The following is a 9842-nucleotide window of genomic DNA, read 5'->3' as shown; positions in this document are numbered from 1 at the left end:
ACTATCTGGAAAAGGGTAAAACTATTACAGGTGCGTATTATTCATTCTTATTGCACCATTTGAAAACCGAACTGCACGAAAAACGCCTGCGATTGGACCGCAAAAAAGTCATTTTCCATCACGACAATGCACCAGCACACACCTCAGCAGTTGTGGTCGCAAAATTAATGAAAATAGGATTCCAACTCGTTTCACATCCCCTCTGTTCTCCAGGCTTGGCTCCCTCGGGCTACTATTTGTTCCCCAATTTGAAGAAATGGCTGGCGGGGCAAAGACTTTATTCAAACGAGGTGCTGATTGCAGCAACTAATAGCTATTTTGCAGACTTGGACACTTCCTATTATTCGGAAGGGATCAACAAATTAGAACAGCGTAGGACGAAGTGTATAAGTCTAAAAGGAGACTATGTGGAAAAATAAAAAAGGTGTACCCCAAACACATAAGTAGTGTTTATTTTTGCATGGACTTCTCAAACGCCCCTCGTACTTATAGCTTTCCTACAAAGTGGTGTGCTTGAACTGTGGCAGAGCAGATGTTCATTCAGGCGGAGCTGTGGCAAATAGGTTACTGGAACATGCGAGAACCTGGCAGGTGGGGAAGACAGGTTTTTGAACTTGTGCGGAACTTGTTTTAACAGAAGTATAAAGATAATACTACTGGGTATACTCGAGATTAATAAACATATGACACAGCATGCTTGTTTGCTTTTAAATGAACAGACGTATTTCCCGTTTTCCCTTCTGTTACATTAACTTTCAGATACGCATATGTGAGAGAACCAGGTTAGAATGACGATATCAACTTTTCGTCACGGATTGCCCAACTAATGACCATGTGCCAATGTCAGTTTCTTAATTGTCGTTCTTGTCTTCGCTTCCGGTACTCTTTCATTTGTTTAGTTTCTTTTTTTCCTATCTTCGGACCACTTGGGAAACCTCCATATTTTATACTTTTTTCTTAAACTCTTTTCTCAGTTGTTTCTTCAGCTTTTAAATTGTCTACATCTTTTTTACTTCATGGATCTAACTTATTGCTATTTTTATCCCACAAGTATTGGAACATCTTTTTGGCTGATCTATTGTGCATTCGATATAAATGTCCAAAAATTCCAATCTTCTTTTTCTCATTACATCTGTTTTAGGTGTTTCGATAAATTTCATCGTTAATTCATAATTTCCAACCTTTCACATCTTTCCGTGAGCGTAAATATTTTCCTAATGATTCGTCTTTCTGGTATTTTTCAATTTATCTAAATTATAGTTTAATGGTAGACATTCATTTGCATGTAGACACTTTGGATTCGCTACGGTATTCTAATGCCTTATCTTTGCCTTTTTAGACAGACATTTTTTATTGTAAAAGTCTTTTGTAATACCATATTCTCTTTCCGTTTCATGCAGCCTTTTTTGTACAGCAGCTTTTTCCAAATAATGTTTCTGGATCCCCCCCAAGGATATTTAAATTCTTTAATCTTTTGTATTTGGCCAATGTATGTTTTCAGAAATTTCGGTGTACTTTTAATGTTTGTTAAAAATGTGGTTTATTCTTTTGAAATTCTTAAGTCAGTACTACTGGCTACTCCTACAAAATTAATTTGAATTACAGGAGATGTCATTTCCCCAAAGTACAGCAATATCATCTTCAAATATGAGACAGTTTATTGCAATATTTTTGTTTTCTCTTCCCAAAAGTCTTGCTGAAAACTTACATTCAGTAAGGTTTTCATTCCAAATCCTCACTGTTTTCTCGTGAACACAACTAAAATATTATGACTTCTCTTTTATTTTTTCATGTAAATGTAATGCTGTCCACCGTAAGAACTCTGTATCAGTAATATCCATATAATTGGCATGTAATTTTTCCGTGGCTCGGACCGTAGAAGAGTAACAGCGACGGAGTGGTCATTGAGGTGCACAGAAAAGAACTTTTGTCACGACGTACTATTGGAGTAATGTTCTCTTGTAAGCCCTCCGCAGATTTTGAATGTTATTAAATCGCTGGTACAGGCAGATCCCCTATCGTGGACTCTATACCTTTGCTTCATAGGCATTGAATAACTGGAATGAACTTGTCTTAAAGGTTACAAGACAGAAACGCAAATTCGTTTCTATGGTTTACAAATGTCCGACGTTAAATGTCGCAGTTTTATTGCTACAGGGAAAGAAGGGATAGCCACCCTTATTTTACCGATTTTGTATTACGCTTCATTTTATTGCCGAATCTCTACTTTAATGACTTGCGCTGCGACGGCATTGCGAAAATATGACTTCCTATAACGCCAAAGAGAGTGTACCACGAAATTATATTTTCAGATGTGACGTGCATTAAATTAGCGATTTATGAAACTTCGGAATATTCAGGGGTGAAATTCTTCCGTGTTTACTTTCTGGTACAACCTTGAACACCCCCATCCTGTAATACGACCTCTTCTGTACCTCAGTGTTGACACTAAATATATCGCATGTAACGTGCTCCAGGTATTCGACAAATCTGATCCCTCCAATGGTGTAGCTTGATTCATCACTCCAAATCACTCGTTTCCAGTCATTCACGCTCTTTACACCACCCCAAGCGTCGCTTAGCATTGACTGCAGAAATGTTTGGCTTATGACGAGCTCCTCGACTCTCCAAAAAGTACCAATTTTACGAAATGTATTTTAAATGGAATCTCATTCACGTGTATGAGAAATAGGAATTGACCTAAAATTGAACCCCGTGGGACTCCGTTCGTGTATATTGAAATGTATAGCTATTAGAGTAGTATAAAACGTACAATTTTTGTGGTGATTTCGCGAAGAGCACCTTAAGTTTCGGTGAGCCGCAATCGAAATTTGGAGCTTTTTTTGCGTTCTCCAATACTCTTATCGCTGTATCGCTATCCATTAAATTGTTACAGCCGTGTGGAATCGCTTTATTCGTTTTGGACTGTCATATACAGAATGAAACTGGATCCATCTGCGTCACAGTAGATGATACACGTTCGCAGGAGCGTGTAAGGAAGCCGACGTCGGCCTTGGATCTGCTGGGAGTCATCACTCCTTGTCTGTGGCCGAGATAAGCGGCTCGCGGTGAGAGGATCGTGGGAAGTTCTGGGGACTGCCCCGCCCTCTCGCTGTGCTGCTACGACTCCACGCCGTCTCCGCGGCCCTATTTGCTTTTCTTTTCCACGTAACTGTACCTGCCACTCCTCGCGAGCCAGCCACGCCTCTTCCCGGGAAACCCGTTTGACGTCATTTCTGCTGCTCCCCGCTGTTTCTGCGTACAGCTGATGATCTGTGTTCCCTTCCGCGCGACTCGACACGGTTCCACCTAAAGCACCTGCGTCGCCGGCAGCCTTACCCACATCTCTTCACTGTGCTGGACAGCACCCACTGGACGGTCCAAGAGTGGTCACCGCCACACCCTGCGCCGCACACACATTTTTATTCTTTATTTAGGTTTCAGATTATTTTAAGATGGACAAAAACAGCAATATCTACATCTACATCCATACTCCGCAAGCCACCTGACGGTGTGTGGCGGAGGGTACCTTGAGTACCTCTATCGGTTCTCCCTTCTATTCCAGTCTCGTATTGTTCGTGGAAAGAAGGATTGTCGGTATGCCTCTGTGTGGACTCTAATCTCTCTGATTTTATCCTCATGGTCTCTTCGCGAGATATTCGTAGGAGGCAGCAATATACCGCTTGACTCCTCGGTGAAGCTATGTTCTCGAAACTTCAACAAAAGTCCGTTCCGAGATACTGAGCGTCTCTCCTGCAGAGTCTTCCACTGGAGTTTATCTATCATCTCCGTGACGCTTTCGCGGTTGCTAAATGATCCTGTAACGAAGCGCGCTGCTCTCCGTTGGATCTTCTCTAACTCCTCTATCAACCCCATCTGGTACGGATCCCACGCTGCTGAGCAGTATTCAAGCAGCGACCGAACAAGCGTACTGTAACCTACTTCCTTTGTTTTCGGATTGCATCTCAGTCGGGCATCTACTTTACCGACGATCAATAATTTATGGAATTAACTGCTTCCAGTTGCTGACCTGCTATATTGTAGCTAAATGATATGGTATCATTCTTTCTGTGTATTCGCAGCACATTACACTTGTCTACATTGAGATTCAATTGCCATTCCCTGCACCATGCGTCAATTCGCTGCAGACCCTCCTGCATTTCAGTACAATTTTCCATTATTACAACCTCTCGATATACCACAGCATCATCCGCAAAAAGCCTCAGCGAACTTCCCATGTTATCCACAAGGTCATTTATGCATACTGTGAATAGCAACGGTCCTACGACACTCCCCTGCTGCACACCTGAAATCACTCTTACTTCGGAAGACTTCTCTCCATTCAGAACGACATACTGCGTTCTGTTGTCTAGACTTCTCTCCATTCAGAACGACATACTGCGTTCTGTTATCTAGGAACTCTTCAATCCAATCACACAATTGATCTGGTAGTCCATATGCTATTACTTTGTTCATTAAACGACTGTGCGGAACTGTGTCGAACGCCTTGTGGAAATCAAGAAACACAGCATCTACCTGTGAACCCGTGTCTATGGCCCTCTGAGTGTCGTGGACGAATAGCGCGAGCTGGGTTTGACACGATCGTCTTTTTCGAAACCCACATGAGTTTTGTAAGTGATTTAAATTTCACTAACCCAATTCAAATCAATTTTTCTCGTTGCGGATAATTATTTTACTCCTGCCAAGCTTTGTTCTCTTTACTGCTATTTTATACCATGGTGTATGGTGACCTGGCAGCTCTTTAGTGCCATTTTCAGCCCAAGTCAGTAAAAAAATAGAAAGACACAATTTGTAAAAGTTAAAAATGCAAAGTGTGTACATGTTTGTAAATTTATTAAAACAGACGTTCGTACTCATACATTGAAGATTTTAAGGCTACATTGAAGATTTTAAGGCTCAAATGGCTCTGAGCACTATGGGACTTAACATCTGAGCTCATCAGTGCCCTAGAACTTAGAAATACTGAAACCTAACTAACCTAAGGACATCACACACATCCATGTCCGAGGCAGGATTCCAACCTGCGACCGTAGCAGCAGCGCGGTTCCGGACTGAAGCGCCTAGAACCGCTCGGTCACAGCGGCCGGGCGAAGATTTTAAGGAAAATATGGTTGTCTTTTCTCAGTAAATTGATGACAGTCTTTCTAAAATGGTGCACTTACCTTTAATGAAGTTACACAAAATAAACAATAAATGACGAGAAGTGTTGTGGACATCATATGGGATCGAAGAGTGGGAGCAAGCCCCTGAACCAGGCATTTGGGTAAGTTGGTAGTGGGGGGGTGGGGTGGGGGGGATGTGAGAGCTGGGTTGAAGTGGAACCCTAGCATAGAGATGAAGAGGACAGATCTGTTGAAACCGGGCGGATGAGTGGGGTTTCTAGGCGGCTGTCATGGTCATGCGGGAGAGTGTAACGCTGAGGTGACGTCTTCGTACGGAAATTGATAATTGAGGTGAAACGATAGTGGGATTGATGATGAGTTTCCGGGAAGGGTAGGAAATTCGAAGATGTTCGTTGTGAGAGAGGAGGGAGGGAGGGGGGGGGGTGCAATTATTAAGCTGATACAGCATCCTAGTAGGGGATGGTAACCGGGTATTCTTGTATAATCTGTGACTGTTATCGGTTTTTGTTTTAACATAGGAGTCGATTATTATCTAATTCTAATGATTAGTCGTGCAGACGCATCTGAGTAGAAAGTTCAGTGCTCTTATTAACAAAAAAAGTGTGTGAAATCCTATGGGACTTAACTGCTAAGGTCATCAGTCCCTAAGCTTACACACTACTTAATCTAAATTATCCTAAGGACAAACACACACACACCCATGCCCGAGGGAGGACTCGAACCTCCGCCGGGACCAGCCGCACAGTCCATGACTGCAGCGCCATGACCGCTCGGCTAATCCCGCGCGGCTCTTATTAACAGTTTCGTAACAGCGCTAGATATGTGTTCCACCAATATGTACTCGTGAGAAAAAAATCGCAACAACAAAAAATAATTAATGTAGATTAATGAAATGTCCGCAATATATTTGTTTTGGTACATATCTAATTCAGTACGGAAGATCACAGGTTAATGTAAGCACGAGATTAGCCGTTGCAAATGTGAAATGCTGGTACATTAACAACCAGTATAACCGCCAGAATGTTGAATGCAGGCTGGCGAACTTGCATGTTTTCGGTTGTGCAAGTGCCGAATGTCAGCTTGTGGGATGGAGTTCCGTACCTGTTGCACTTAGTCGGTATGTTCGGGCACAGTTAATGCTGATGCCCCAATATGTGCGTGACTGGAATTAGATCTGCTGATCGAGCAGGCCAAGACAACATGTCGGCACTCTGTGGAGTATGTTGGGTTACAACAGCGATGTGTGGGCGAGCGTTATCCTGCTGGAAAATACCTCCTGGAATGCTGTTTATGAGTGACAGCAGAACAGATCGAAACACCAGATTGACGTACAGATTTGCAGCGAGGGTGTGTGGGATAACCGCGAGGTTGCTCCTGCTGTCATACGAAATCGCACTCCTGACCACAACTGCAGGTGGAGGTCCAGTGTGTCTTGCATGCAGACAGGATGGTTGCAGGGCCTCACCTGGCGTTCTTCTAACCAACACATGGCCGTCACTGGTACCGAGGCAGAACCAGCTTTCATCAGGAAACACAACACACCCGCACCCTGCCCTCCAATAATCTCTCGTTTGACACCATGGAAGTCGCAAATGGCGGTACCTTGGAGTCAGTGGAATGGTAGAAAACCCAAAGAGATTCTGCTCGTACGTAAAATACACCAGTGGCAAAAAACAGTCAACACCGTCACCGCGTGATAGTGATGGAAATGCTACCGATCATGGTGCCACTAAAGCGGAGTTACTAAATACAGTTTTCCGTCATTCCTTCACGAAAGAAGACGAAGTAAATATTCCAGAATGCGAAACAAGAACAGCTGTTAGCATGATTGACATAAAAGTAGATATCTTAGGTGTTGCGAAACAACTCAAGTCACTTAAGAAAGGCAAGTCTTCCGGTCCAGATGGCATACCAATGAGGTTCCTTTCAGAATCTGCAGACACAATAGCGCCTTTCATAGCAATCATATACAACCGCTCACTTGACTAAAGGTCTGTTCCTAATGACTGGAAAGTAGCACAGGTCACACCAATATTCAAGAAAGGAAAAAGGAGTAACCTATTGAATTTGAGACCCATATCACTGATCTCAATTTGGAGTAGGATTTTGGAGTATATACTCTACTCGAATATAATGAAGCACCTTGAAGAAACTGACTTATTGATACATAACCAACACGGACTCAGAAAATATGGTTCTTGTGCAACGCAGCTAGCTCTTTATTCCCATGAAGTAATGAGTGCTGTCGACAAGGGATCTCAGATCGATTCCATATTCCTAGATTTCGAGAAGGCTTTTGATACAGTTCCTCACAAGCGACTATTAATCAAATTGCGTGCATATGGAGTATCGTCTCAGTTGTGTGACTGGATTCGTGATTTCCTCTCAGATAGGTCACAGTTCGTAGTGATAGAAGTAAATCATCGAGTAGAACAGAAGTGAAATCTGGCGTTCCGCAAGGTAGTGCCATAGGCCCTCCGCTGTTCCTGATGTACATAAATGATTTAAGTGATAATCTGAGCAGGCCCCTTACATTGCAGATGACGCTGTAATTTACCATCTAGTAAAATCATCAGACGATCAATTCCAATTACAAAATGATGCAGAGAGAATTTCTGTGTCGTGCGAAAAGTGGCCATTGGCACTAAACAAAGAAAAGTGTGAGGTCATTCACATAGGTACTAAAATAAATCCTATAAATTTTGGGTATACGATAAATCGCACAAAACTAAGGGCTGTCATTTCGACTAAATACCTAGGAATTACAATTACGAGCAACTTAAATTGAAAGGACCACATAGATAATGTTGTGGGGAAGGCCAAACAAAGACTGCACTTTGTTGGCAGAACACTCAGAAGATGCGACAAACCCAGTAAAGAGACAGCTTACATTACACGTGTCCGTCCTCTGCAGGAATATTGCTGCGCGGTGTGGGATCCTTACCAGGTAGGATTGACGGAGGACATCGAAAAAGTGCAAAGAAGGGCAGTTCCTTTCGTGTTATCGCGCAACAGGGGTGAGAGTGTCACTGATATGGTACGCGAGTTGGGGTGGCAGTCACTGAAACAAAGGCAGTTTTCTTTGCGGTGAGATCTATTTACGAAATTTCAATCACCATCTGTCTCTTCCGAATGCAAAAATATTTTGTTGACACCCACCTACGTAGGGAGAAATGATCATCATAATAAAATAAGAGAAATCAGGGCTCGAACGGAAAGATTTAGGTGTTCCTTTCTCCCGCGCCCCATTCGAGTGTAATGGTAGAGAAGTAGTATGAAACTGGTTGGATGAACCCTCTGCCAGGCAGTTATTTGTGAACTGCGAAGTAACCATGTAGATGTAGAGTAGATTTAGATGCACGCTACAGGGCGCCTGGCTCCGAGCTGTCCTTGAAGTAAGCGGTTTGTAACAGTTCGTTGTGGTGGCAACTGCTGCTCATCATGCTGCTGCAGATGCAGTACGATGCGCCAGAAGCTTACGCCTAACACGATGGTCTTCCCCCCCGTACGGAGCCCGGTCTTGTTGCGATGGTACATCTCGTGACCTCCGCTGCTAGCAGTCATGCGCGGTGGCCACGTTTCTGCCAAATCTTTCTGCGAAACATCCAGCTTCTCGTAGCCCTATTACGCGACCTCGTTCAAACTCAGTAGAATCACTACGTCTAATCTCAGAGGTAACTGACGCTCACGATCATTACAGTATGTGCTTAAAGTAGAGTGCATCGTCATGGTGGCGCTACAAGCGCCACGCTTATGCGACTGGAGCGAAATTTTAATAAATATCGTCTTTCAGAAGTAGAAACACGACTGCCAACTTTCATTGTTAGGATTCAATTTGAATTCAACAGGCACATTGTATGCTAAATGAAGCGTGGGTTTTCACAAAGATGTAATAACTGCGTTGTATTCATGACTGTTTCGGCTTTTTTTCTCTCTTTGTGAGAAGTAGGGTTTCTGAAGATGTGGTTACCGTTTTAAATTATTTGTTATCTGTGTACCGTTCTGGAGGTATGTTAACGGGTAAAATTCCTTTTCAACAAGTGGTCAGCTGGTTTTCAAGAGCACAAGCACTCGATGTAGATGATGCTGTGTATGAAAGCTAGAGATTCGACATTGTCCACTGCGCTGAGTGACTTTTGCTGTTGAAATCCCAAGGGCGTACGTTCCAAGAAGAATCGGGCGACATAAGTACATGGGACAAGAAGTTAGTCAAAGCCAGCAGACAGCGCGCTAGTACCATCCAACACCGCCTCTAGAATTGCACGGATATGGGAGACTTTCATTGTTAAATACTTGACCAGCCGCTGTCTCATCTCCACAATGCATCAATAGACTTTCTACCCTTGGTGAATACCTCAATTTGGCGAGGAAGAGGTACCATAAAGTTACCAAGGTAAGCCATATCAATCTGAAGGTGGCTAATTCCCGCAGAACTTCCATATTCCACGATGTTGATTGTTAGGTTTCACCCGCTATTCCAAATCACTATCTACATCTCTATCTATACTCCTCAAGCCATCTTATGGTGTGTAGCCGAGGGTGCTTTCTTTACCAGTCTCCCTATCCACTTTTCCTCTTCCGGTCGGAATCTCTCTAATCTCATCTTAAGACACCATTCACGAGGTATACATATAAGGAAGCAATACACTGGTTGACTGTTGTAGCAGGGTACGCTGATGCAACTTTAACATCAGACTA

Source organism: Schistocerca serialis, chromosome 10 (genome assembly GCF_023864345.2).
Source record: "Schistocerca serialis cubense isolate TAMUIC-IGC-003099 chromosome 10, iqSchSeri2.2, whole genome shotgun sequence".
Lineage (NCBI taxonomy): Eukaryota > Metazoa > Arthropoda > Insecta > Orthoptera > Acrididae > Schistocerca > Schistocerca serialis.
The sequence above is the reverse complement of the archived record's forward strand: the minus strand, read 5'-3'. Positions refer to the sequence as shown.